Source organism: Clupea harengus, chromosome 1 (genome assembly GCF_900700415.2).
Source record: "Clupea harengus chromosome 1, Ch_v2.0.2, whole genome shotgun sequence".
Classification (NCBI taxonomy): Eukaryota; Metazoa; Chordata; class Actinopteri; order Clupeiformes; family Clupeidae; genus Clupea; species Clupea harengus.
The window spans coordinates 8,746,956-8,773,107 of record NC_045152.1 but is presented as its reverse complement, the minus strand read 5'-3'; the positions used below and the strand labels follow the sequence as shown (position 1 = coordinate 8,773,107).

Here is a 26,152-nt window from a genome sequence, read left to right as displayed (position 1 = left end):
CTTCTAAGGCCTCTTTCTCACATTGGCTGCTAACTAACAGAACTCTTTCTCCATAGATCCCCCCCAATCCCCGGGTTGATGAAAGGATTTAGTTTTCTTAATTATGCTGTGCCAGTACTTACAGTTATGAACAGACAGCCTCTCATCTTGCTTGCTTCCCTGCTTCGTCCCATGTCCAGTGTATGTGCTCTATCTGCATTGCTCCGAGCGAGATGGAACAGATTTCTACGTGAAGAAGGAAGGAACACTCATAAACACAGCTCTCATAATTAGCGCTTGTTATTACCTGCTCAAACCCTTTGTGTTTTTGTGGGCCGTTATCTCTTACATAATACCCTCAGCGCTGGTGCTGTATCGGGCTCAAAGAGCGCCTCTGATTACATTTCTGTGGATGTAGCCTAGTGACAGTGTGTGTCAGTGTGTGTGTGTGTGTGTTTTTTTTCTGTGTGTGTGTTTGGTGGTGTAGTGCATGTCTATGTGTGTGTAAGTGTGTGTTCCTGAGAGTGTGTGTGTTTTTTCATGTGTTTATCTGCTATGGGTGTATCTCTGAGTGTGTTTGTGTGTGTGGGTGTGTGTGTGTGTGTGTGTGTGTGTGTGTGTCTGTGAGTGTGTGTGTGTGTTGCTTTGTGTGTTTATTTGCTATGTGTGTATCTCTGATTGTGTGTGTGGTGTGGTGTGACTGTTTATTTGTGTGTGTGTGTGTGTGTGTGTGTGTGTGTGTGTGTGTGTGTGTATGTATATGTGTGTGTGTGTGGGGGGGGGGGGTGTCTGTGAGTGTGTGTGGTGCATTCGCTATATGTGTGTGTCTGAGTGTGAGTGTGTGTGTGTGTGTGTGTGTGTCTGTCTGTGAGAATGTGTGCAGTGCTTTGTGTGTGTATCTGCTACGTGTGTATCCCTGAGTGTGTGTGTGTGTGTTTGTGTATGTGTGTGTGTGTGTGTGTGTGTGTGTGTGTGTGTGTGTGTGTGTGTGTGTGTGTCTGTCTGTGAGAGTGTGTGCAGTGCTTGGTGTGTTTATCTGCTACGTGTGTATCCCTGAGTGTGAGAGTGTGTGTGTGGTGGTTGCCATGCGGCAGCTCCGAGCTGTGAGCGGTTCGCTCTCCCCCTGCACTCGTCTGAATTACCTGTCCGCATCGATTAGAGCGTGTCGGCCTGGATGGGGATCTTGGATTTCTCTTGCCTTCAGAATTAAGACAAGCTCCCCTGCCTTGCTGCTTGCGATGCCCCCTGTTGACCTGGCCCCTTGAATATGTGCTGTGGGGCCTCGGGGCCCCCGCGGTGGGTCTCCCAGCACTGCGGCAGTCTACACTCCCCGGGACACGCGCAGCATCACGTCTCCAGAGCAACAGGCCGTCTCTTCTAAATCAAGCCCTTATCTGTCTCCTTGTCCTCCACACCTGTGTTGTCTCTTCTGATTGGTACTCTGCCCACCCCCTGCTACCCATCACCTCTGCTCAAGTCTATCCTTTTTTTTCATCCTTTCCATTCTTCTCCTCCCTTCAAAAATAAAGAGACCCTCAGCACCGTGACAGGGTTTTAAAGAGAGGGAAAGACTCTGGGAAGAGCGTTGCCATAATTGAGCATGTGAAACTGCCTTTAAAAAAGAAAGGTCAGTCTGAATTGAAAACGGTCAGAAAAGAGAATAATCTAATTTGCCATTTGAACAAAAAAAAAAACAGTAATCTTATTTCACCCCCCCCCCCCCCCCCCCAAAAAAAGAAAATGGTGTAATTACTGGCTCTGTTAACACTGGCACACAATTCTGAATTCTGCTGCAAGGTGAGGGCCCAGGCCCAGTTTTTTCCCCTTTGCCTGATGACAGCTCATCTTAATCTATTTTCAATTTGCCGGGCTACATTACAATTGTATTAACCCCTCATTAAGAAACATGAGCCCGCATCTCAGTCCGAGAGGCAGAGTGGACGTATAAAGCTGTCAGTAAAAGGTGTGATGTACAGCTGTGAGAAACTGCTGAATAAGGAGCAATGGCTGTGCACCAGGGCCTGCTAATGTGTTTCTGAAGGAGATGACAGGACAGGCGGTGGCATTGTTATCCACCTCCCCGCGCTAATCAGCTGCAACCTGTGGTGTGTGAGTGAGCGAGCTCTCGCAGAGACAGACGGCAACCCTCTGTGCTCCGTTCCCCAGGCCCTTCTCTTTTTCTTTTTCTTTTGTCTTTACTTCCTGTTTTTTTTTGTTGCTTTGAGGAGGTGCCGTCTGTTGGCTGCTTTCCACCGCGGTTCTTTAAAAAACGAAAGTGTCCTCCCTCGTCAAACGATTTTGTTAGCGTGCTTATCGCCTCCTAATCCCGGAGTAATCCCATTGCTTTCAGCCGGGCACTGGATCCGGTCCCACGGGAGCCTCCGCGCCTCCCCGGGTCCTCCTCGTTCACACGCCCGACTCTAATTGAGACAAAAAGACCCCCTCCTCCCTCCTCTCGGGGTCTCAAGATGGGCGTGAAAAAATTATTTAAAAAAAATAAAACACGCTCATGTATTAGCGGCGAGGTCCAGGAGTCAGTGTCCCCAATTTCCTCTTCATGGGTGACAAAAGATCCCATAGGAATGTGTTGAGATTCATGAGGTCTCAGAGTAACAGCTCCTTAATTGGATTCATTTCGAGATGATCATCGTCCTCATTAACACCGTTTGTGCGCGCCGATGTAGACTCATTCTTTCATTGCCTTTCACTGCCTCCTCTCCTTCCCTCCGGAAATGTACAATTATCTTTTATAAATTAATTCCGGCCTGTGATGCTACTCCGCAACAATAACACCGGTGTGTGTGTGTGTGTGTGTGAAAACACACTGACTGGCCTCAGAATCTCTCATGGCGATGGCCAAGGACAGAGAATCACACACTCACCCACTCTCTCTCTCTCACACACACACACACACACACACACACACACACACACACACAGTGTGAAAACACTGACAACCTACCACATGGTCAGTGTGGTTTATCTGCCTCTCGCATTCACATATATCTAGGTCAGGGGGAGGTTGACAACATATGGCTCTTTTCATGTTTGTCTGCCTCTAATCCCGGTAATCCATTATTTGTCATGCTTTCGAGTGCAGTGTAAGAATACAAAGTTTAGAAGGAAAAGAGGATCAGGGGCTCCGAAGAACAGAGCTGGAAGCTACTTTAACTGACATTATCTGATCACTGGCGACTCCTCTCAGCTTCCAACCACCCAGAGGTAGACTCCATCTTCCCCCCCCCACCACACACACACACACACACACACACACACACACACACACACACACACACACACACACACACACACACACACACACATACACACACACACACATACACACGCACACACACGCACACACACACACACACACACACACACACACACACACACCACCCTGAAGCTGTCATTGATCCTGCTATCCAGTCTTCCTGTGGCGTAAGTATAAAGTATATCAGCCAATTTGCTGTCGGTGAGCTCCATGGGCCCCCTGGGACACCACAGATATAGTCCTCCGCTCCTCCTGTTTTATGTTAATGCTAAAGTGCGTCGCTCTCCCATTGGCCCTTGGTAGGATTGTTTCCCCCCCAAGATATGAATAGCTAGACAAATAACAGGCGTGTAAGTGCATCAATCTCCTGAAATTAGATATTGATTTTGACATTTAAAACACATTGTTCGAAAGGTTTGTTGCATGCCATAAATAATTATCTGAAAGGCACACCCCTCGTGACATGTGGGTCTTGATTTACTCACTGCGCTCCAAGATAGACAATATTTCCATGGCCGACACTACCGTGGAAACTTCAGTCTCTCCATTCGTCTTCAATTAGACTCACTCTGTCCCTCTCTCACTCTCTCTGTGTCCCTCTCTCACTCTCTCTGTGTCCCACTCTCACTGATGTTAGACAGGCATGGGATCCTGTCCCCTGTGGCACAGAATCAGCTCACGATGGCAGCACAAACGGGGGGAAAAAAAACTCCTACTCTCAGACTTGAACGATGCATTTTGTTGTAATATGAATTCCAGCAGACTTGATAAGCTCTGGGTAGATGGGTGGGGGTGTGTAGGGTTCTGAGCATCAAGCGCAAATAACACGGTACAGCACAAACCTCACTGGAGGGACTGCCTGATATTTCTGTGCTTAAACTCGCGGAAGAAAGTCGGGGGTAAAAAAAAAAGAAAAAAGGCAAAACTGGCTTGGCTGGGAGATATGTGTAATCTCAGACAGTCTAGACGCACTGTTGTCACCAGTCATAGGCAAAGCTCCCAGCCAGTCCTCACTCAGAAGCTAGGAGGTCCTCTCCAGCACTGCCATATCCCTCGGCAACCCCATTCACCGCCTCAGACTGATGGGCATGTGTCAGTTGGTTCAGCTCAACACTGTGATGCACAGGCACAATCTGCCGGTGTTAAACGTGAATTTGAGCTTGGTTAACTGGGTGAAAACAGCAGGAGCTCTGCCGCTGGGTGTGTTAAACACATCTCACACGCCTCTCACAGTCAAATGCCTCAGCTCTGATGTACTGTATGTCATTTAGAACAGACAGGTAGGAGTGTTTAACAGGCTCAGTGTGTAGTTGCTGTTGACCGAATGGAACTGTGCCTATATCTACAGAAAGTAATGTGTTTCTAAAGCCTTGATTAAAAAAGCATTATTTCTCATTATTCCCATGAGTTCTCTATATAGCGTGTCTGCGTTTGAAGCTTTTTTGTATAATTTGATTTACCACACCACTGCATATTTTAGGAGTCAGAGAAATGTGGAAAACAGTCAAGGAAAAAAAAACAAAAAAACAATGAGAGATGTTTAATATACTGAGAAAGCGTTTTTTTTTTTAGCATTTAAAAGCTGAAACTGAGGATTCTAATTTGGGCATGTCTAGACCTTTTCACTCTTAATTTCTTGTCTTGTCTTCACCCTTCTTCTTTTCTGTGCCCACATCAGCCGCCATCGCAACGGCTGTTTTCCAAAAGCCAGTAGACCCCGCAGCACGCTTCACCCTTGTTTTTGAAACCTGTCCACGGCTCCCTAATTAGACTCAATAGGGTTCTCGACATAAATTAGAGAATAGCTGAGCATGTGACTTTGAGGACTCTGCGCGACTTTGTTTGGGCAAGAGTGGGAGTGTGTGTGTGTGTGTGTGTGGGGAGGGGGGTAGCTGATGAACTTAACTTGTTTCATTCAAAGCGTGATGTTGCCTCAGGACTGATCTGGAGAGACAAGGGATGTTATTTTTTTTGCTGCTGCTGTTCCTAAAAGGTTCCCCTAAGTAACATCAGTCAGGCAGGCAGAATGGCTCTCTATAAATAGCAGGGACTAGGACAATGTCCTTTAACAGAGATAAATTGTACTGCCCTAATGGAAGGAGAGCAAAATCAGCTATCATGAGCCTTCACGTCACCAGAGGAGAGATGCTCTTGACCATCCATATCCTGTACCCTGAAAATACAGAGGCCCTGGCAGATTATTACTGTTGAGAGTGCTGACACTACAAGGAGAAACGTGGTCCGTGATTGATGATGCCATTGCACTAGCCTACATAACACGCCTGAACATTGCAGGACTTATTTTGGTACTAGGTAGCATTTATTGTGTGATCTGACCACCAAACCTTTGCTCTCTGGAAGCGGTCATCTTTTTAACATTACAACAGGGAACAAAGGCAAACTCTCAAGTGCTTGATGTTTACTGTAGGAAGCCTCTCATTTTAAAAGGGAAATCACTTGAAAGCCAATCAGTGCATCATTAGATGGGCGGATTTGTCTCAAACACATTTTCAAATCTCATCAAGACAGAATGAGATGATCAGCACCAAACAGGCACTAATTAGACAAGCCAACCTTTTGTGTGTGTGTGTGTGTGTGTGTGTGTGTTTATGTGTGTGTGTGTGTTTGTGTGTGTGTGTGTGTGTGCGTAAGCCTCCTGCTGGTCTCAACTCTTCCAGCCCCAAGGGGCCCCGTGGGGAACTTGGTGGTATTTTGATTAATATATTTAAAAATCTCTGCGAGTTTTTGTCCTAGAAACATAAAACTAACACCCACAGCAACATTGAACCCTTTTCTTTTAAAATATGTAAAGTTTGAAACTAAAATATAAATAATCACTTTGTAAGGACAATATTACAAATCCCTTGCAAATTTAAGCCTCTGAGTGAGGTTTCGACCCTCCCATTAGCAAATGACAACTATTCATATGATAAGGAGATGGTAATTCAGTGATCACTATTGGGTCATGATGTGTCAAGTAAACCTGTAGGAACAAAGACATTCCAGGCCCATTACGTCATGGCCATTGATATTGACCGAGGTGTCCCAGAATGTTCACACCTTTCTCATCAATATGCATAGTGGTCTAAGTGAAGAAAAGTGTCACATTGTATATTACTTAGAATTAGTATTGAAACCACACACACTTTCTGAATGCTAAACTCACCTATGTGGAGCAAACACCTATGTTTACAGGGCTCAGAGTAAAAAAGAAAACTTCCAAAATATTAACAATGTGTTTTTGTACAAAGTCTGAGCACCTCTAAAACTAGATTTAATTTTAGTGTCTTTAGATTTCATTTTAATAAAAAACGTGTTTTACTACATTCCTTTTACTCTCATTTTATTATTGCTGAGGTGTTCTAGAATATAATCATAAATGCCACTTTTGCCTCATGGTTTTTAGTTAGGTGAAATATACAAAAATATCAGGCATGGCAGACTACCTAACATAGTCAAAAAAAAGCCTTGGGGTTGGAAGTGTTAAAGGAAAAGTATGTTAGTGGATTCAGTGTTCTAATGAGTTTGGCATGGGCCACACAGTGGCAACACATTGACAAATCCCTGTCAGACTTACACTAAAGGAAGCCACTCTCAAGGCAAACGGTAAAATATATAAGGCATTGCGTGCAAAACACAGACAGAGGTGTCAGGATATGATGAGGAAATCAAATGAGAAAAAAAGAGGAAGGGGGACAGTTAGTATCGATGAGGCTTTTTTTACGACCTACAAAACTTACATTTGCTAAAGTAGCATTCTGTCATGCAGCATATGCAAGCAAAGATTACATCACATGTGGAATTCTTTTTAAAAATCTTCTCACTTCCTCTCATGGGGTGATGATGTCACAGATGTCACAGATGTGACCCAATGGCTCCATACTCAACCGCCTTACAAGTTTACAAGAAAAAGGCAATCAAATGAAATGTTAAAGGGGGGGGGGGGGGGGGGGGAGATGGGAGGGTCAGCATTTGAATGACACATCACCACACATTTTACCGCTTCCCTTTATTTTTTTCTAAATGTGTTGCAATGGTGCCTTTTATCTTAATAGATAAAAATATGTCATATTTCGATGATCGCACATTTCATAATTAATCATATCACTATGATTAGAGGGACTTGTTTGAAGTGAAGTGAAATGAAGAATGAGTCCCTTGTGCCACACTGCGTTCCATGGACCCTTTGTAATACGTTACCCAGGCCCTTGATCTGCCGCAGCTGTCAATAGAAAGAGAGGCCTCGCATCAGGCCACAGTATTCAAAGTCATTTTGGGAGATACAGTTCATTCATTTACTGATACCCTTTGAAGTGCTGCTCTGTCTTAAATTCGAGAAATCAATAGGAGCATTAAATCTTCAATGGCAAGGCGCAGGGGAAAGGGGGCCGATGTGTGGAGAGAGAGAGAGAGAGAGAGAGGGAGAGAACAGAAAGAAATCTACTGTGAGTGCAACATCACTATAATCAAGCATCTAGAGCAGTCCCAGTACTCATAAGCCAGGACTAAATCCACATTGCCATAGATACTGGATCTCTCGCTCAGGCCCCTCGTTGCCAGGCGAGGGGGGGGGGGGGGGCTAAATTGCCATTTCATTGCGGCACAAGCGCTAACAATGAGCCCCTGGTGCTGTGGTGAATTTTCAGCGAGTTGCTGGAAGGGCAGTGAACAATCACTCTGGCACATCTCACTCTCCTGGAGAAAGTCGCCATGCGAGCAGAGTGCGAGTACACGTGCGCACACACACACACACACACACACATACACACACACACACACACACACACACACACACACATATCTCCATAGTGGCAATGGTGTGAGGCTCAAGCCAGCTTCCACTTTCATTCAGGTGCACATACTGTCTCCACCATGACTTTCAAAGGTTTCATGAATAATGGAATTGTTCCATAGCAAAACATTTGGATTACCCAAGAGCAAAAACAAATGCCTTTTAAGTTCCATTTCGTATTACTTACTCCTGTAAATTATTCATTTTATGATGGGAAGGCCTAGTTACAGCCCTGGCAGCAGCAAATCCATGAGGCTGCTTTCACTGTTCGTGCCCGCATGCAACTTCATTCACTATCATCCACTGATCTCCTTGTCCATTTAGGAGAAGAAGGAACACACCCACACACACACACACACACACACACACACACACACACACACACACACACACACAAACACACACACACACACACACACACATACATATATATATATATATTCTGTATACTTGACAAGCAGGCTGAAGTGTGCTTGACAACTACTAAGAATAATGTCTCAAAGGATATACCAGTGACACAAGCAGAAATAAAAACACAGGATCGATAGACAGACTAACAGACCGCCCATCACGTAGAGCTGCAGTAGAGCTGGCAGATGTAAAAAGGAATATAGACAAAGTAATCTTTCATTTGGTGAGGAACATCTGAATAATAAAGCTGATCCCGTAGCCTACAAAAGGAACTGCTAACCCACATGTCACTGGGAAAATTGCACTGAATTATTCACCAGCCAGGTATGAGAGACAGGGAATGGGTGACGCAGGAAGGGGGGGGGCTGTTGAAGATACTGGTGGTGGTTCGACTGAGGTGTAGTTTTTAGATGTAGCGACATCTCACAGGTTTGGTTTCTTATGAGGCTGTCAATGGCCGGGATGTGACAGGGAAGAGCTAAGCATTGCTAATGAGATGTAAACAGGACAGTGTTTTTTTTTGTGTTGGTTTCTTTTTTTCTTTAGGCGGTGCAGGGACAGTATTGTAGCTCAGAAGGAAGTGCCGGTATCTGGCGGTTGCGTGTCGGATGTGTGTATTGTTTTCATTTTGTGAGCGAAGTGGTGTTCTTGTCTCCCAGAGGCACACCAGCAAGAGAGGGAATGTTCTCCCTTAGAGACAAGCTTCCGTGAGAGCAAGCTGGCTTTCAACAATAATGCGTCATGCGCAGCACATCACAGGAAACAACCCACCAAAGAGAGACAAACAGGGCCCATTGTATGGAAAGGAGGGTTGTTTTTTTTGTTTGGTTTTTCTTTTTTTTTTAAGTTTCTGGCCCTTTCAATATGAGCCTCAATTTGAGTGTGATAAAAGAGTAACCATTTTCCCTCTCTCGAAAGGAAAGAGGCCATTAGACGAATGAGGCTCTTAAGAAACAAAGAGATAATTTACCATTTTCTCAGACCACACCAGGGCCCTGGTGCTTGCTCCCACGGACAAGGGAAAAAAGAAAGCATTTTCGACTTTTTAAAGAGAATTCATCCATCTCCCTCCGACTATTGATTGGCATTTCATTGCATTAAGTTGGAGGAGTGTCGCCTTGCGATTGACACGGTGGGACTCTGGGCCTGAGCATCGCCTCAGATGGAGACGGTTGCCAAGGCACTAATGAGACGGCCATGATGCAGACTCATGCACGCCGCTCAGCCGGGGGAGTGCGTGGGGGCGGGAGGTCTGGGGGAATTGTGCCGTCGACAACCGCACGAGGCATTGTGCGTCTTTGTGGGTTGACAAGACCCTGCTACTTCTGGGGCGTCCTCGAAACAGCGTGTCAGATTCCCATCAATACCAAACATTAAGCCACAGTTTGGGACTGCGAGGGTCGCTGAGCACGCTTGCTATAGTTTTCCTCCCTTCTGCAAGTCAAACTCGGATTCAAATGATTAAAATCCCACCGCTGTGATCACCTAACGGCAATGCATACTTATGAGCACGCTTCTGAACCTGTGAAGCACAGTCTCCCTCATTTTTTAAAAACGATCATTTTAATTACTGCTCTGGGAAATTTGCATGAAACCAATTTCTATTACCGCCACAAAGTGTTTCAGTTGATGGAGCCAAATTATGCTGGTCCCCTTTTTGTATTCGCAGACTATTTTTTCTCTAAAAAATACCTTTATTCATCTTCTATAATCACTGTAACTGGTAAAGTGCATTGGGCATGACATTGGCTCAATCGACAAGGTGTTAATTGCACTGTTTTATTGAAATAATGCAGAAATGCATATCCATTGTGGTTCAATTCACGAATCCATTTTGAGCTAGTGAGGTGCCTCGAGTGAGAGCATGCCGCATAATGGATTAATTGCCTTGAGCAATTAGCGTTTATTATGTCAGATGCTGAGAAATGAGCCGATATTGGCATCCCTCCACCAGGACTGTTTAGGCCTCGTTATCAGCTTCCACCATTTGCATGCCCAGCAAACATACCTGGATGCCGGAAGGTTCTAGAGACCGGCCCGGTCTTTGGGATTGCTCTCATTTGTCTTCTTACACACAACTCCTCCCCACCCCCAACACACACACACACACACACACACACACACACAAACACACACACTCTCTTTGGACTGATGCTGTATTTAGACGTTTGATGCTGGACCACTTTGGCTTGTTTGGGGATGTTGCAGCGCTGGGATGTCTAATGGCACATGCTTTTGGCCGCGTGTCAACGCCCGTGACTTTATCAGGCCCATGAGTGCACTACTGGTTCCTCTAAGTCTCTTTAATGAATCAACAGTGGCATGCGCCATCAATACGAAGACGTTGACTAATGCCTCCAGTGCAAACACTCTAACTAGTGAATCTTTCCACTATTGAGTGGTTCCCGAAGTAAACAGTAAAAACAGGCCACATAAGGCCCGCATACAATTAATTTGTTATCGATCAGAGCACATGAGCCATGCAATTCTGGCCTGTCCCTCTTCCCCCAACCCCCTGGTCTACTTCTGCATTGTGGGGAAGGCACACAACTGGCTGCCCACAACACAGCCAGAATACAGTCAGAAAAGCGCTGGCATTGGAATCCTTCCCTCAATGCGAAGCGGCAATGTATCCTTCGGTGTAAATACTCCTCATCTCACAGTAGTCTGAGGAGAAACTACACGCCGTCTCCCCTCACAACGTTTTGTGCCGTGGTGATGATGAGTCTGCAAACAGGCGGGGGGAAACAGACGGGCAACAGCGCGTTCGTCCCTTGCTAACACTACTGAGTGTGTTTACTGGAGATGTCCAGCAACTGAGCCATTTAGCCAGCAAGGCACAATGCAGTCTGACTGTGGCACACTCACGAGGGATTTAATGAACAAGCGCCCGCAATGAAAATATACTGAGACAAATTGATTTTCCATATTTATTAACACGGACATTTAAATGGGGAGGAATTAAACCCCGGGTCGGCGGCAATTCAGCACATTGTGCCATGAGGGCTTTGAATATCAACATCAGACAGGATTGGGAAAATAAACAACAAGAGAGTGTTTCGCGAGACAGACAAGACTGACAAAACGTTGCACCCAACACTGTGGAAAGGTGAGCCTCACAGCTTGTAACACGTAGACCCAAACAACTGGCTAGGCACTTTTCTTTCTTTCTTTGTATCTCTCTCTCTCTCTCTCTCTCTCTCTCTTTTTCCTTTTTTTTCTTCTACCGCCTCCGTCTCTTCGACAGAGTGGTTTGGAATGTTCAGCTTGTTGAACACAGGCCCCCATGATTTACAGCTGCCCCTGAATCAGCAGGCGCTCTAACTTCCTCCCTCCCTTTAACCCACCGCAGCACCCACACTCACGCACACACTGGCAGGACTGGCACCCTGGTGAAGAAGGCTGAGATTGGCTGCATTTCTCCAGTTTATGAAGATATTCAGTCATATATCAGACGTATGTATAGACACACACACACACACACACACACACACACACACACACACACATATGTATGTATGCATGTGTGTATGTTTTAATGTATGTATGTATGCACTATATAATGCGCCAATGGTTTTCTGCACCTCCGCCTTGCCTTGATTGCTGTGAAACCATCCACCATGCTGTGCTGGCATGCCAATTAATGCTCAATTTGTTTCGTTTATGGATTTGGAGCTCGTCCTATCATTTGCTCAGGCATTAGGCCCCTCTGACAGGGGCATGCAAAAACATTTAGAGGACATCAGCATGCAGGGCAGGAACCAGGATCCCGAGCCCGAGCCTCTTTACCTCCCCTGTCTCCTGTGCTGCTAAGAACCCTAAGAGCCCTGCAACGGAGGCCTGTCAAAGTCCCTGTTCTGTACCCCTGTGTATGTAACAGCGCCCCCCCCCCCCCCCCCCCCCCCCCCCCCCCCCCACCCAACCCAAACCCAAATATTTTGCCACGGCAACGAGATTGTGTAGCTACATGTGTACTTTCGCTTGTCTCGGCGTGAAGCGCTTCGGTAGCAATTTGTGTGTGTTTTTTTATTATCGGAGCTGATTGAGATGAATGAATAATTCATTAAAGTTTATCAGTGATATATGAATAATATATGAAAGACGGCAGCAGATTTTCAAGGCTGCTGAGATTTTTTTTTCCTTTGCAGTTGTGGTTGGTTGATTGGCTGGCTGGCTGTGGCAGCCATTTCAGCTCTCCGTCGGCATAGAGAGCTTTTGTTAAGCCTTGTCATATTATTAAAATCGTCTGCGCTAATTCATTTGGGGACCTCTTTTCTTTGTGTAAAACATTAAAGTATTTAATTGTGAGCATCCCCCCCCTCTTTTGCAAAGTGTTAAATGAAATGGTGAGATGTTATCAAAGGAGAGAATGAGATAGAGGAGAAGAGTGTGTGACTCAGCACTGCTATTCAGAGGAACTTCACAGATCTTACTCATTGTCTGCCCAATTACACTGACTGGGTTCGAGTCCAACCTCACTTACGATTGTAATGGTTATACTCTTCCCGTTCTATTCACAGAGGGCCAAGTTGACTGAGTGGAAATGGCGCAGGGCCTTCGTTTTTAGACCCAGCGCGAGATTATCAGACCGTCTGATCCGCAGCTTACTTTTTGAACAGGCACAGCCAAGACATACGGGATTCTCATTGTCTGACACCAAAGGATTTGTTTATGGGTGTGTTCACAAGATTGTATTATATTCCAGTTGCATTCTTTTCGATCTGCAGTCACATCCAAACACACACACACACACACACACACACACACACACACACACACACACACACACACACACACACGCACGCACGCACACACACACACACACGCACACACTCAGGGATACACACGTAGCAGATACACACACGAAGCACTGCACACATTCTCACACACATACACACAGGCACAAACAAACTGCAGGGTGTAGAAAATATTGTCATAGCAGGCCGAAGCATCACTGTATGCCAGAGCAGCCTCCGGTTGTCAGAGGCTGTCTTTGCCGTTTCAATACAGTTTCAGCGTCCAGGGCCTCGGAATGAGCCAGAAAGCCGCAGTATGAGGAGCTCAGACTCCCAGCAAATTCTGCCCTCGTGAGAAAGGAGGATAATTAGGTTAACTTTTACTCTCTCTCTCCCCTGATTAGATTCCGAAGTGCTGCACTTCTCACTTTCAGAACCTTGGGGGAGGCCATGGAGCAACAAATCCTCTACGTTGCACAATAAATGAAATAATATCATACACACCCATGTTTAATTAATAGCAAAGCGAACATCAAGAGTTGTTGTGATCTAAAAATATACCAGCTAACCGTAAATGATCTGCCCTCTTGGCCGTTTAATAATTTATGAACAAATGTTGAATGCTTGTTTCGGGGCTGGTAGGTTGGTCTTCCTTGTTTTCAGTGGTGTACACTGTATGTTGCACAAATGGTACATTATTAGGAAACACGTTAGGGTAGTGTTAAACATGCATACGGCTTGTATCTTTTGTCATGAAGGGTTTATGTAGATGGCATATACATAGCATCTAACATGAAGTTGCTATTTCATAGTTGGAGATATTTGAGTCATGAAAAAGGCAGTTAGGAAATGGCTTGAGGTGCCACTTTGTCTAAACGCTGTAGCTTTGTGTGAAAAAGGAATTTTGGAGTTACCAATGACCGGCTTGGTGGATTAGTTCAACACTAGCCTGAAGATTACTTTTTCACAGTCTAAGGATCCAGTAGTCAAGAACATTGCTCCAAGTTAACGGTGAAAACAGGGAAGAAGTGGAATCCACAAGAAGCAGCTCAACATGCACAATATGCATTACAGCATAGGGATATCATTGGTTAGGAAGCATTTGAAAGAAAGAAGCTATGGTATGCACACACAAGACCAGTGGAGATAGGTGTTTACTTTGTACCTAAATCAACCACAACTTGGAGACTCAAAGGAGCTTTAAAGGAGTTGTTTGAGGTTGCTGAAAAAGCGAGGCCGGGGTTGAGGCTGAGGCGCTCGCAGACTTCTTGGGGTTGTGACTTAACCTGAACTTACAGTAAGATATGTGAAATCTTGGTGAGGTGTACCTTGGGGTGTATCTGTTGGTGCCCCTGGTAGTGGCAAGTTTCCTAACCCATCTGGGACGCAAGACACCGCTGTTGAGCCTTCTGGAGGTATCGTGGGCCTAATTTAACAAAACACTGATGAAGGAAAGTGCCTGCAGTGAACCCCAGTGAAATGCTTACAACGGCAGCATTGTTGTCATTGTTAGTGTTGTATCTTTATGCTCAGGTTCTATGGTGTGGCAGTCATGTTGATGTGTTTAGTACTTGTGAGGTACAGACAGCCCATGTTGTGCAGTGAAAGAGGGCCTTTACGGATCCCGGATACAACGTGTTGTGGCTGTTACCAGCCAGTTTTGCGTTGTTGTTGTTGTCTCCTGCTGTGCAGGATCTATTGTTGAGCGTTTGTTATATTGGTTAGTTTGCTGGCTATGAGGACTTGCATGTGACAGCGAGAGGACTGACCGCTGTGGGAAATCCCCAGCCAACAGCGCAAAGAATTTAACATCTTTTTCTGTGTATAATAAAAACAGCTACATATTGAGTTCCATGTTATTCCATGCCAATGACATGTCAGTGGATTCAAATATAGTTTAGACTATTACTTTTTAACTATTTGGCCAGTTCAGTATAGTACTGAAAGCTTTATAATTAGATGTCTGAGACTTTGAAGCACACAAAGACAAAATCTTGTATCTAGCCAGTCAGCTAGGAAGTGAACTGGTCAGGGATGTAACCATATCAACAGTGCCCTAAACGAAAGTGTCACCCGATACTGATTTCAGCAATGATGACGACATTGTGTGTGAAATGTGTGTGTGTGTGTGTGTGTGTGTGTGTGTGTGGTGAAGTGCCCTTTAATGTCTAAGCTGAATGTTTAAACAAACTAGAGCTGACTGCTTTGCTATCAGTGTCATTTTCAGTGCATGACAGGTCTCAACCTTAGTCTACAGTGCTGTTTGTTCAAGGTTATATATGAATGTAAGGAATCATTTCTTTAACCAGATGCATTCAAAAGCCCCAGCTATACAGCAGAGATAGCTTTCATCCTTTCAGATAGTCTTCACTCTTCCATTCTGTACCTCAAGGGAGGTTGTCTCCCAGGGAGCTTCAGACACAATCCTGGATTACACATGAGCGATGATTCAGCGCACTACTCCATAGGTCTGTGTGCTTAGGAGAGAGGATGCTCCAAGCACTCATGACCAAAAAGCACTCATCCCTTGTTCTATGGCTGACTTCATTTTTCCACCCTACATATTTCGTATAATAGCTCATTTCAGCACACGCCACTCACTCTGGAGACCCTCCACTGATTTCTGACAAAAGTTCTGGTAGTTCTTTTTGTGTTACACTAGTGAGGGTATGTTCTAGAACAGTTGGTTACCTCGGTAATGGCAGCAGAGTACATTCATTTCATTGTCTGCTCTGTATGCAGGGACAGTCCGGCCCATGCGAAACCACTATGGTGCAGCTCTTTCCTCACTCTGTATAGAATCTATATAGCACAAATAGCAATTAATAAAAGAAAAGGTTCCCCTGGAGCCAAATTGGTGTGCATACAGCTTGGCTAAATCGGTATTCTACAGCACACCACTCACTACTCCATGAGATGAGATTACCATGTTCCCTGCCACTCACCAGACTCCATTTAAGAGCCTGTAACAAATGAATATGAGTCCCCTGCTTCGTGACAGCCCTGGTACAGAAGAAAAGAAAAACACTGACTATGCTTTTACAGGCCAGAAGTTAAGTGTGCGGTTTTTAGGTACACCTTAAGTGACATTCGTAATGTTGACAGGTAGGAGCACTGACTTCATATTAGGGGATATAATTTTTAAACTACCAGCACCTCTGTAGAATGAAGGGGAGGTGGAATAGAACATTAGTGAGTATTACATTCATGCTAATGTATTTTTGATGCGATAACACATGCAAAGATGGCTTGAGTGTTTTGGAAAATATGCAGAGGTCTCTTAGTGGCTGAAAGGGGAGTAAGATGACAGACAGCACAAGAGGCACCGTCTTGCTGCACATTAAGTCTGACTGCAGAGAGAAAAGGGCCACTAATGAGTGCCTCTGGAAAGAAGGACTTCAGGTTGCTGCTTTTGATCAGAGTGGACAGGTCTTGTGTTTTTTGTCAATCAGGAGAAAAGCTTGTGGCGTGTACCTCTCCGAAAAGAACAATTTTCTGTGATGTGCGGGGTTTTTCTGTGGTTACCTTGTATCCTTCAGAGCAGTTGTTCTCGACAGCGACAATCCAATTTCCACCTCCAACTATTAAATGTGTCGATTACAAAGCAGAAGGAAAATCATAAAAAATCATAGATTGTTAGCTTTTAATCACGGTTTTGTAAAACGAAATTCAGGGTTTTCTCTTTGTAGCTGAGAGATGCTGTGTGCTCCCTGGTCTCCATTTGGCATTTGGCTTTTTTTTTGGCATTGCTTTGAGTTGCTCTGGGCTGATGGGTTGCAAGACCAGCAATGAGAGCTCTCTCTCTCTCTTTCTCTCTTTCTCTTTCTCTCTCTCTCACTCTCTTTCTCTCTCTCTCTTTCTTTCTCTCGCTCTCTCTTTCTCTCTCTCTCTCTCTCTCTCTCTCTCTCTCCCACTCTCTCTCTTTCTCTCTCTCTCTCTGAGGAGGGGGGAGAGGGCAGGGGCTCATAGTCTTGCTCTTCGCACCCTTACCTCCAGGTCTGTCTGAGAAATGGAGTCAGCCAGATGTGAAATAAAGTTTACCCAAAGATCCTCTCACTGTTTCCGCGTCTCTCTCTAGGAGCACAGTGCTGAAAAAAAAACGAGGGAAATAATATACTCTTCCTCTAGATATTTTGTGTCGCTTTTCTTGTTGCTCATTAACGGATACTTAGAGGGGAACATTTTATATCACCCTGTCTCACTGGTGCAGCACAAATGCATCTCTATATTGCTTTGTTATTTAAATTTGATTAATTACATGGTCTAAATATTTCCCGTAGGTGCTTAATCACTGTGTCACATACAAATTGCTTGCTTTAGCCTCTGTCGCTTGAAATTGGTCATGTGCTGAATCGTCCCCGAGGTGTTTCCCAGCGCTCAATCAAGGAGGCTCTGATTGGTCCATCTGCGTGAACCTGCACCGCCTGTGTGTCTGCCTGTCCCCGAGGATTGGTTGAACGCGCCTGCGAAAAAAAAGTGCTGAAAACAGAATGACATCACATCCTTGTGTGTGGAAACAAGACCCAAAAGACAATGTTGGGAGCCACCAGGAGGATGTGGTTGCATCAGGCCCAACCAAAGCTATCTTTTCCCAGGGACAATCTCCATCACCCCTTCACTTCATCACTGCACTGTATTCATAGCTTTAAAGGCTTTGGATTTTGTGCCTGTTCCCACCCCGTCGCTGTGCTCCCACAGACGCCTGTGTCTGCAGAGGTCTAGTGTTCAGGTAGTCCTCGCCTGTTCTCACAAGGCTTATTCAAACCCCAGGCACTTTACAGGGGGGTGGGGGGGGATTTAACCCTTTCGGTTTGGCAACTTTAATTGCACAACACCAAACGGCTTTCTGCAAAACCGAAAGTCACTGCGCTCAGCTTCCCGCCTCTCTTTTGTGTGAACCCACACAGCAGCGCCCTAGGAACAGCACCACTTGATAAACCAATACACTTTTTTTTCTCTGGCTCCTAGGCTGCCAGCGCAGTGTTCTTTGTACACATATGAGCTGTGCCGTTATCAAACACACCAGCGCGCTATGTGTGATGCTTGGGTTTGTGTAAAGTAATTACCATGCAGGCTTTGTGGTCTCTGCATTTGAGGTTTCCCCCTTATTAAAGGCGCACTGTATGTAATGTGTAATTGGCAAATGTTGAATTTCCACTTCAATGGCCCAGTGAGTGATTGTAAAAGTCAATAAAGCCTGGATGACATTGTTTTCCCTTTTCTGTTGTCTGCGCTTGTCAGGTTCCTTTCGTGCACAAAAGAGAACTCTGACAGAGAGTGGCAGTGGCACTGGAATAGGCCTGTCAATTGGCACTCAACAAAATTGCATTCCGTAAGGCATTCAACACAGCAAAACTTAGACTCCTATTTAAACCAATGCAAATCACGTCTCCTTCATCAGGACGCTACATCATTTTCATAACACATCAAATAAGTCATGCGTGTTGCCTGCCTGCCTGTCTGTTATTTGCTTCCTTCCATGTGTCCATGCCGTGCATACAATAGGCTATTGTATAGAAAGTGGCATATCCTCTGGCATTTTACTGGGAATGTGTACAATAGTCAGGTGGGTCAGTGAAAAAGGAGAGAGGGGAGAGAGTTAGCATGTGGAGAGAGGGGAGAGAGTTAGCACGCGGAGACTGGCAATTCAAACAAACCCGCCCATGTTGTGAAGGCACCACAGGCAAGGGCGTGTTGATGAGGAGGCCTGTGGTGTCGATGATCTAATTTCCCTGTAGTTACATTCACTTCCATATGGCAAACTGCTGCCAATGCCGCATGGTCAAATTAAAGTACATCTAAACCCGCCTTAACGACAGCCTTAAACCATAACATAATTACGTTGTCTTCAGTTTTTTCTTGCTGGTATTTTCTTTATTAAACATATCCTTTGAAATGGACCTTGCTTATTTGTTTCTGAGGTCGGAGATATTAAACAGGGCAAAAAACGGCATCGTATGAAAAATAAATCTATTTGGCCTTATTTCTTCCGGTGAGCTTTTGAGTTTTCTGAGTGCAAGGCTATAGGGATAAAGAAGAGAGAAGCACAAAGGCGGAAATCATTGTTATTACAGGGCTTCATACACAACTTCCCCTGGATGTTACTGAGGAATATTTGTTTCTTATCTGGCAAGTGTGCTCAGAATTTACATCATCTTATCAATATTAATTTGCAGATCAATGCAAAGCCTGTGCCTCTGGGTCTCCAGTGTACATGGAGATGAAAAACCAAGAGGCAAAGATCTTTGCTGTTTTTTCAGTGATGCTTCAAATTACTTGTGTGTCTCAAAATACACACACATGTGAGTGGGCACTTCTGCCCCTTTTAACACACACACACACACACACACACGCCTCCCGCTTTTTCAGAATTGCAGCCAACTGCAGTGGGCCACAGTCTGTGGTTTATTTTTGGTCCTCGTGCCCATGTGTGTTTGCCCCCCCCCCCCCCCGCCCTCACCCCTTTCCACCCCCTCCCTGCCTCCCTGCACATGTCAACAGCTAAGCAGAGTCAGTCAATCAGAGCCGTGGCGAGACAAGACAGGAGCTCGGCACGCTTCTGGCCAGTGTGCCTGTGATGTGCCCCACTCCACCATATGGGGCTCTCTGCTTTCCTCCCGGGCCAAGACGCTCCCTTAACACAACCCACCCATCTCCCACGCACCCCCACCCCTTCGCCACCCCCTTGCCAACCCCCATCCCCACCCCAACCTCACCCCCTCCCCCCTCCCACCTGCCCACACTCTTGCGTCACATGTGGGTCAGATGCTTCTCAAAGCCAGGCGCACAAACAGGCCTTTTAAACCAGTGAAGATGAGGAGGGAACTCTTTGATGAAGGGGCAAGTCTTTTTCCGAGACACGTTTACAGGGCTTTTATTTCTCAACACATCTCTGTTAATTCGGCAAACATGAACAGAGCAGGGTAATTGTCTTTTCTCTCTTTATTTAATTCGAATAAACCTCCTGAGGCTCTCTTTCTTTTAATTACACTCTTATCTACGTTGTGCTTTTTGTTTTTTTAAATGATGCAGATAGAAGCTGCCAGTGCCTCTGACCTCAATTTCATGGTTTTTTTTGGTGTTTAAAAGCTGTTTACAGGATGTGGGCTTTTCAAACTCCGCTGCGCCTTTCCTTCTCCCAGTGAGGGAGAACTTCCCGACTGTTTTTTGGTCGAGGGGGCAGCGTGGGCCGGGGACAGCTGCAGGAGCGACCCTGCCAAGGACGTGGCTTCTTCCCATGCCTGTTCAGCACCATTAAATGGGTCATTGAACGGCTAAATGGAGTCATTATGATGAGTAATTAAAAGAATAGCACCCCGGACTCGGGGGCCCTTGCTGGGGCTCTGGGTTCCTTGGCGCTCGGGGTTTCACAGGCTCGCGCTGTACGGCAGCTGCTGAAGGCGCTCTGACTATCACCTCTTTCACTCACATGCAAATGGCGTCCTCACCAGCTAATTAAACAGCAAAATCTGTGGTTCCTCCACGTTATTGAAATTCTGGCTGAGTGTGAAGCCATCCCTGGGAAAACAACATTTTATAATTTATTTTAAAAAAAAATTGTGGAGGAGGATTGCTGTTTGGGGTATTTTGCATATACATTAGGTTAGCAACAAACCACGAGGAACCCAAAACTCAGTGTCATTCTGTAGAAACGAGGCCTGATAAGAATTTAAATGCGGCCCCTTCAGAAATTGATATGGACGTGGGGCCACCAGGTTTTTATATTTGTCAGGCCCCTAGTTTACACAAATATGGTGTCCACCGCAGGGTGTTACACAAACACCAGCAGTGCATGTCTGAACTCGTCACGCATACCAAGCAAACACATTCTGCTCTTGATTACACTGCCAGACCAAGAACCATTTTCACTTCAAATTAACTGTCCTCTCTGGACATGAAAACAACGCTGGGTTAAAATGTGGAGGAAGATTAATATATTGATAGATTTTCAGTGATAAAAATAATACTGCAATGGAAGGCACGTGGAGGCACGATATACTACCTTTGCTGGATCTCCAAATCTCTTCAGTGGTGTTATTAGTGTTCACAGGGCTGAATTTGTTTACTTACTGATTAGTGGCTTATGAGGCTTCGGGGTGGTCACCATGACCACCGTGACTCTTTAACCCTTAATGGTTTAACTGGCTTGCTGCTCCAAGCAGAGGCTGTTGTTGTTGTTGTTTAGATCTATAACCTGATAAATTCATTCATTCAATTATTTCATTCCCCTGTCAATTACCCATAGGTCTAACGGGCTTCCTTGCAAGGACTGCCTGATGTTGAAGGCCCATGTGTGCAATTTTACAAACTGCACCTGCATCTAGTCAATTTCACATCTAGTCTTCTGTAGAACCTGAAAGCACAAAGACATGCTAAACCTGGCTCACCAGATCATATTTTCTGTGAATGTAACACACTTCCTCGAACACTATTAAGATCTCTATACTTACATGACATAGAGTCATAGGTTATAAAAGGTCAAAGGTCATATTAATACAATCAGTGCCCGTACAGGTCAATATTGGAGTAGTTTACAAGTGATCATTAATTTGTACACTCAGGCCGAGGAGTGGGTGGATGAAGAGACAGGAGATTTACGATCACATCAAAATTAACTGTTTGAACTCACAGATGGAGATGTTCAAAGCCTGAGCTTGGTTTAAAATATATATATTACATGACACATACTTGTTTGGGTTTGTAGTACCTATAAATTAATTCTAATTGAGCGTTGACAAGGTCTTCTATGCCTGCTGTTATGGTGGCCTTGTCCTTTAATAGAACTAAGCCAAAAGGTCAACTCCCCTGACCCTCTCATAGTTGGGTTAGGGGGAGCTGTGTTGCCCATAATTACTCTGTCTGCCTCACCACTCACCTCTCTTTATCTCTCTCTATCTCTCTCTTTCTCTCTCTTCCTTCTCTCCCAACCCCTCTCTCTCACGCTCCCCATAGATTGATGGACTGAATTCATGTCAATGAATTCTCTCAAGAAAATAAACCGGCCAGTGAAATAATACAGAACTGTTCTCCAGGATGTGGCAGTATCTTTTTGTGCTTCCACACATCCCTAATGCAGTGAAATTGATTGTCTGTCATGGGCTCAACCACACCAGAATATAAGCGCTGTGGAAGCGAATAGTTTCACCAGTATTACATCTTTTTGATATCAGTGGGCAGGGGGACTCTGTTGAGTATCACAGTGCTGTAAGGATGAATGCATATGTCATGATAGAGAGGACAGTTGCAGTTGCTTAAAGCTCTTAACTGAATGTTACGGCTATTTGTTTCTCTATTTTTACAGTTTTCTGCTTTCAAGCCTGCACTTTATTGTCATGCCTTACGGCAAAATCAAATCCCATCGCTCCAACATTAGAATTCCCATCACCACATTTGCTGGTGATTGCCTAGCAGCAGGTACAGGCTTTATAGATTCATAGCTCACCTAATAAATGTTTTACAGTGAAATCGCATCTCTCACAGTAGGTCAAAAGTGTTTCTACTGGCGCTATTTGTTAATGGGTTTGTACTTTTGTTTCTTCTAGAGGGTCTGACCGGATGCTGATGGAGAGTTCCAGGGATGTGTGTTCTTACCGGGGAGCTTAGACTGTTGAGCAGGGGTAAGTCAAACTGGTGAGCCTTCAACATCATGGCTTTATCAGAGTATGTTTTGTATGTTACACCTAAATCGGAGATCTTCCCAGATAGTATGGTTCGTGAGGATATATTGAAAAGGTGGTAAATGCCCTGGGTAAAGGCTGAATATGATCTGAATATTCAACAGAACACACAATTCATTATACGCATCTATGATGAGATGATCATGGCGGTTCTCCAACAGGGAAGTAAATACACACACTGCCAAAAAAGACGATTTTACTGAGTGGATCTTTACCTTTTGTGAACTTAAAGGAATAAGTAAAAAAAAGGAGAGATTCAACCCAACATTGAACGTGGTAGTGAGTGCAGGCGCTGCAGTAACATTTTATAATAAAATGTGTTAATAAACCGTTTACAAGGTATTATCAAATGGATAATTAGATATTTACGAGCCCTTACCTCATTGTAAGGGTAAGCCCATAGTCAATAAATATGTCAAAAAACCCACTTGAACGTATTAACATGTAGTTCATTATTTAGAAAAATAATAATAAATGGCATATAACACAATAAGATAATTAACTAATGCATTTACTATGCCTTTTCTAAATCTAAAGCAAACACAATCTAAAGCAAACACTGTTTATACTTTATTTAAGCTTAGAAATGATAGTTGGCTGAGGTAAGACATTCCCTCAGTAGAAAGTAGAAGTTGTTGATTTGATTTATAGATTGGAGTGAATATGAGTGGAATCCTAAGGAAGTACACACAGAGTCGATCAGTAAAGATCAAGAAGATTCCTGGGGAGAGGATGAAGTCCATCATGAGACAGGGTGGCATGTTGGTCAGAGAAAGCTGAGAAGTCTGAAAAGTTTAAATTTACTCCTGAGAATCCAAGTGCACTCTCTGATCCCAGCTATGTACTTCCACTCCATACAATACCTAGAGAGAGAACATTCCAGCAAACTCCTGCAATGTTATAATATAGTTCGTTATAATATAGATATATACAATGTTATAATATAGTTTTTAGGTGAAATATGAAAGGCAGAAAGTATTCATAATTGATACTGTGGACAGCGGGAGCACCACTATATGAGCTTTCTTTAATGTTTTAATAATTTCCACCTGTCAAAGGATAATCATCTAAAGCCAAAAAAGCCTTGACATCATTGTCTCTTGATGTTCCCTACAAGCTCCCACGCTGACACAGAGTGTCCATGGAAACGATTATTCCAATTTTCATTTCAACAAGACCGAGATTATCTTTTGATGTTTCCTGTGAAAGTCAAAATTAAGCAGCATATCAGAAAGAATTTGAACATTTGATGTTGGCGCACATCAAATATTGAGTTACTGGCCCGAGCTTTTCTCGTGTAATTAAAATGATCCGAGCCCTGTAACGTCTTGCCAGGCATTTTGCGTTGGCAGTGTTTGCTCTGAGGGGACTCTCTGGATGCAGTGGACACATGTGTTGACTGCCAACACACATCTGCCCACTCAGTCTGAGCGCGCTCACTCTGTGTCTACGGCTGATGCAACTCTGCAACACTACAGAGCAACTAAGTGTACTGTAGAGGGATAAGATGCAGTCTTAGTTCCCCAGCATCTTTCGATGGGGTTCAGTTACCAAGGGATTGTTTTTTCCTTTTTTTAAGTAGTAAATTGTATGAACAGTGTGAAGTTTGTCCCCTGTGAGAAGGGTTGTTGAGGACACATGGTGGCATGCAGTGTTTGCTGCAGGTGGAGTAGTTCACAGATTTCATAGTCAATTTTTTTTGTCTTGGCTCCTGCAAATAGTGACATGGACATTGCAAACAAAAATTAGGTGAGCTCTTTCCAGCACCCAACAGGAAGCAAGAGAGTGCGTACAGGCATGTAGATAGACATGGAGGAGACTCCGGTGAGGCCTCGGAACCTGCAGTCCTGTTGGACTGTGCAAAAGGAGCCAGTAAATTCTCACACAGGGAATTCTCACACAATATGGTCTGACAACACAAAATTTTACGGTGACAAAAATGAGTATTAACTCAAGCTGTCTTGAATCATAAAAATAAAGAGTGACATCATTCTTTTGAATGAGATCACTAGACTCAAAAAGAATCTAGTTGCAGTCTTGCAAATAGTGACCCTGCAAGGTCCCCAGTCTTTGCAAAACCAGTCTGTGACTGAAAACTCTTTTGTTTTTACCTTTTTATGTCTTTATTACAGAGTTTATTGTTTGTTTTCTTTTATCCCACAGTATGTAAAGTGTCTTTGAGAACTTTGAAAACGTTTTATTATTATTATAATTATTGTCTTTAGATGTGAGAGCGTGTCAGACTTCAGTCTTTTCAGTCTTTTCAGAGTCACATCATAAACGGATACGGACAGTTTCAATAAAATTTTCAATTTCAAGTTTCAATAAAATAATATCACTTTTATTGAAAGTACACCAAACAGAAGCACCAACACAAAAAGAGAGAGAGAAAGAGGACAATGGACAACGAGGTGATATTGCCCAGCACCACCTAATGTTCTCACACTGCCACTGCAAGGCCAGCTGGGGGTGCAGACGGCAGACGGTCGTAACACCTCCCCCCCCACCTCAAAATGGTTCCTCTAGGAACCAAAACCACAAAAATAGCAGCCGCTGCAGCCTTCTTCCATCCCACCATAGGATGACCACTCCAGGGCTTGGGTCCTAGGATGGTAAAAAGAGAGACACACAAACAGCAATGCAACCAAAAGAATACACATCAGGTGTACATGGCTCTAGCATTCACCATCAGATGTCCACAGGGTATCATAAACACCACCAGGCCACTATAAGGAGGAACGCCAAGTCCTTCACTATTGAAAAATCCGAGCCCCATACAATAAACCAAATCTAATTGCTGAACTTTCTAATAATGTCCTCATCTCCAACTCCATCAATGGCTCCATAAAGGAACTAGAGTCGCATTCAAAAACCATTGTTTTGGCAACTCCAGATGAAATGTTCAGTCCATCTGCCACCATCTGTACCTCACCGACAGCTGAACCTCGCCCTGTAGTTGAAACCACCCAGAAATGGTCCAGTTAAAAGATCAGCAGCAACAAGGTCCTCCTCTTGACACAGCCGACTACACAATTCACCCTGCAGGAAAGCACAACATGGGCAGGCGCAAATACTCCCACAGCTGATTTTACTCCACGTTGTATTACCCGCTTCAGACCAGATTCACCAGTCCCAACCATTGTAGGTGGAGCATACAAAAGGTGTTGCCATCACACATGTTGTCTGTAAGGTTTTCTGAGTTGTCTGTGAGAAATTAAGCATGTTACAGCTGTAGGTCTCTGACTGTAGTAGATATGCCGCGCATTGACAAAAATAAATATCA

At 44.4% G+C, this 26,152-nt stretch overlaps 1 protein-coding gene across 5 annotated transcripts in view; it reads left to right on the top strand.

Moving 5' to 3' along the window:
* Positions 1 to 26,152, top strand: part of elfn1a (extracellular leucine-rich repeat and fibronectin type III domain containing 1a) — a 69,642-nt gene that overhangs the window by 15,995 nt on the left and 27,495 nt on the right. For 3 of the 5 annotated variants that reach the window (XM_031566494.2, XM_031566496.2, XM_031566506.2), the window contains exon 2: positions 22,735 to 22,809. The gene's annotated coding sequence lies outside the window, so the exon portion shown is untranslated. Of the gene's footprint in view, positions 1 to 11,133; positions 11,913 to 22,734; positions 22,823 to 26,152 lie in introns of those variants that run through there. The other 2 variants (XM_031566510.2, XM_031566519.2) reach the window with 2 other exon arrangements.